General features: G+C 49.7%; 1 pseudogene; it reads right to left on the bottom strand.

Moving 5' to 3' along the window:
* Positions 1-2,539: 2,539 nt before the first annotated feature.
* Positions 2,540-3,720, bottom strand: LOC146721191 (small subunit ribosomal RNA; annotated as a pseudogene).
* Positions 3,721-3,924: the final 204 nt, after the last annotated feature.

Genomic DNA, 3,924 nt, shown 5'->3' with positions numbered 1-3,924 from the left:
TTCTAGGGAGTCGTAAGCGCTGCGCTAATCGCTCCGAAATGATGGAGGATTCGGAGCCCTGGTCGATCAGAGCGCGAGCGGACTGCCAGCTTCCGTGGCAGTCGAGGACGCGGACCCTAGCCGTAGCGAGCAGCACCGTTGCGGAAGAAGAGTCTGCGCCTTGAGCCACGTGAGACGTCGTGGCGGCCTCGGCTTCCCGGAATGCATCGTGAAGCGAGGAGTGATGTCGACTGCCACACGCTGTACACGTCTTCTTTGAAGAGCACTCGGAAGATTGATGCCGGCCAAGGCAGTTTGAGCAGAGCTTATGCTCACGGACGAGCTGCTTACGCGCCATCGCCGTCTTATCCTTATAGTCGCCGCAGAACATAACAAAGTGGTCCCCCTGGCAGATGGAGCACCGGCTTCTGGACTTCTCTTTTGGATTTTGGCCTTTGACGTGGTGGCTCCTCGTTGATTTCGTAGTGCTGGAGCTGCTGCTGTCGTTCCTGGCCGAAAACAGCGCCTCCAACGTATGGAGCCGACGTTCTATGAAGGCCTCAAGCGAGGCGTAGCTTGGCGGACTCGTGGTGTGACTTATATCACTCTCCCATGCTCGCCTAGAGCGGCTGTCGAGGAGCTCTACGACTAGGTGGACGAAGAGATCCTCCGTGCGGTCTATCGGTCGGTCTATGCTCTTCAGGGAGCTGACAGTTGTTTTTACTCCATGGAAAAGCCTCCTCAATTCAGCGGCGGATTTGCTTTTCATCTTGGTCAACGCTAAGAAATTATTCAGATAATTACGAGTCAGCAATCTTTTGTTCTCGTAATAATCGCTTAGAGTTTTCCAGGCGATTTCATAGTTGTCTTCTGTGGTGCTGAGGTTACGAATCAGCAAATCGGCGTCACCCTTCACACAAAGTTTTAAGTAGTGTAACTTCTCCACAGGTTTTGCTGCCTGATTCCGGCCGATGAGGGATTGGAACAGATCCCGGAATGAAGGCCAATCCTCGTATTTCCCGGCGAAGGTAGGCGGTTGGATTTTTGGCAGCGCTGTCCGAGGAGCGGGACTAATTGTCGCGGCCGCGGTAGAGCTGGCTGCCTGTAGCTGCAGCTGGAGAGCGCTCTTCAGATCAAGCATGAGGCCCTTGTTCAGCAGGTAAGCTTCCTCGCCTAAGGACGGGATGTCTTGTTTAGCGTAGACCTCATGCTTTATTTCGTCAACCTGATCGGCTAACGTATCATTAAGAGCGTCGAATTTATCCCATAGCTTCTCGAGATTTTGAAGCCGGGCCTCCACCGCGCCGAGGGTCATATTGGCCTCGCCGAGCTTCCGCAGGTTCTCGAACGAGCGTGAGATCTTGCCGTACAGCACCGTGGCGGTGGCAATGATCGCCTTCGTGTCTGTCATTTCTAACAATGTTTCTCTGTTCCAGAAGCACTGGTCACCGACACTCAATCACAATCGCTTCCGTGGCACCGGATTCACAGGAGGTTAAGGAGGAATCCGGCTCGAAGGACCAAAAAATGTGCGCGACGGAAAGATGGATAGGACGTGGTCGGAAGCGAGACCGAGAAATAGACACAACACTCGACACACGCGTAACGTTCACAAAAAAAATATATTTATATAAACTATTAACAAAAATTACAATTAATATACCGCACCGAATTTACCGAGAGAATTAGCCGAGTCGTAAATTACTAAGTGTCCGCAAGCAACGGTAATGAATTAGACAAAGACAAGCAATCTTTATCGTATGAACACACTTTATTCGCGATGAGCAATCGGAAAAAGCGCCGCGGTCGCGAGAGAGGAGGCTTATATACGCCTTGTAATTCTAGAATATTCGAGTACATTTGCTGTCGTTCTATTGTGATATTAAGGGTGAAGGAACGTTTACTGTAATTATTTACTTGTTTTTCTCTCCTCTCGCGCGACAGCGGTGTTTACAATTTAGACTGTTTTAAGCGCTTGTTTTCGAAGGCGCGGAGTATCCGTATACTCTCGCGGCCGAGCGCTAATTTAAATATAATTTAAAATACGCATGTTAGACCACGATATTAATTAATAAATTATATGCATGCTGCATGAGGCATGATCGAGATGCATGAATATTTTAACGCTTTCTTGTCCGCGGGTTATTACCGTTCGAATCTCGAACACTGCTCGTTCAAGTAGTTTGTTACAATCCTGGCGTTGTGTGGTCAAGCACCGTCTTGTTGAAAGAACATTTTATTTCTTTCAAATAGTGGCACTTCTTCTAAAAAATCGGGCAGATTTTCTTTCAAAAGTTCCGCGATACCATAGGGTACGCCTATTTAGCAGGCTAGAGTCTCGTTCGTTATCGGAATTAACCAGACAAATCGCTCCACCAACTAAGAACGGCCATGCACCACCACCCACCGAATCAAGAAAGAGCTATCAATCTGTCAATCCTTCCGGTGTCTGGGCCTGGTGAGGTTTCCCGTGTTGAGTCAAATTAAGCCGCAGGCTCCACTCCTGGTGGTGCCCTTCCGTCAATTCCTTTAAGTTTTAGCTTTGCAACCATATTTCCTCCGGAACCCAAAAGCTTTGGTTTCCCGGAAGCTGCCCGCCGAGTCATCGGAGGAATTTCGGCGGATCGCTAGCTGGCATCGTTTATGGTTAGAACTAGGGTGGTATCTGATCGCCTTCGAACCTCTAACTTTCGTTCTTGATTAATGAAAACATTTTTGGCAAATGCTTTCGCTTCTGTCCGTCTTGCGACGATCCAAGAATTTCACCTCTAACGTCGCAATACGAATGCCCCCATCTGTCCCTATTAATCATTACCTCGGGGTTCCGAAAACCAACAAAATAGAACCGAGGTCCTATTCCATTATTCCATGCACGCAGTATTCAGGCGAAGGTAGCCTGCTTTAATCACTCTAATTTGTTCAAAGTAAACGTACCGGCCCGACTCGACACTCAGTAAAGAGCACCGCGACGGGATATTAGTTGGGCCGCCCCTCGCGAGGCTAAGCCCACCGGTAGGACGTCCCACATCACGCCAGTTAAACACCGCGAGCGGTGAACCGACGGTGTGCGACACAGATTCAACTACGAGCTTTTTAACCGCAACAACTTTAATATACGCTATTGGAGCTGTAATTACCGCGGCTGCTGGCACCAGACTTGCCCTCCAATGGATCCTCGTTAAAGGATTTAAAGTGTACTCATTCCGATTACGGGGCCTCGGATGAGTCCCGTATCGTTATTTTTCGTCACTACCTCCCCGTGCCGGGAGTGGGTAATTTGCGCGCCTGCTGCCTTCCTTGGATGTGGTAGCCGTTTCTCAGGCTCCCTCTCCGGAATCGAACCCTGATTCCCCGTTACCCGTTACAACCATGGTAGGCGCAGAACCTACCATCGACAGTTGATAAGGCAAACATTTGAAAGATGCGTCGCCGGTGCTAGGACCGTGCGATCAGCACAAAGTTATTCAGAGTCACCAAAATAAACGGTGGACGAACGGCGAGCCGCCCGCCACCGATTGGTTTTGATCTAATAATAGCGTCCCTTCCATCACTGGTCGGGACTCTGTTTTGCATGTATTAGCTCTAGAATTACCACAGTTATCCAAGTAAATGTGGGTACAATCTAATGAACCATAACTGATTTAATGAGCCATTCGCGGTTTTACCTTAATTCGGCATGCACTGAGACATGCATGGCTTAATCTTTGAGACAAGCATATGACTACTGGCAGGATCAACCAGGGAGCTTCGTGTTCGGTTACTCGCAAGGGAGTAACTCGCGAGCGAGCCCGAAGACTCGTCGCTAGCTCTTTTTCGCGCGCGCGCGCGTTCGATGCCGAAACACCGACGCGCGCGCGACACGCTCGTATGTGCCATTTTATTTGCCGCCGGTCTTGCTCAGCCGGTCGGCGACACTCTGCTGTGTTTAACGCTATTATGTAAAGC

The sequence above is a fragment of the Nylanderia fulva genome, unplaced genomic scaffold (genome assembly GCF_048542155.1).
Source record: "Nylanderia fulva isolate GAGA-0341 unplaced genomic scaffold, ASM4854215v1 Scaffold528, whole genome shotgun sequence".
Classification (NCBI taxonomy): domain Eukaryota; kingdom Metazoa; phylum Arthropoda; class Insecta; order Hymenoptera; family Formicidae; genus Nylanderia; species Nylanderia fulva.
The sequence above is the reverse complement of the archived record's forward strand: the minus strand, read 5'-3'. Positions and strand labels throughout refer to the sequence as shown.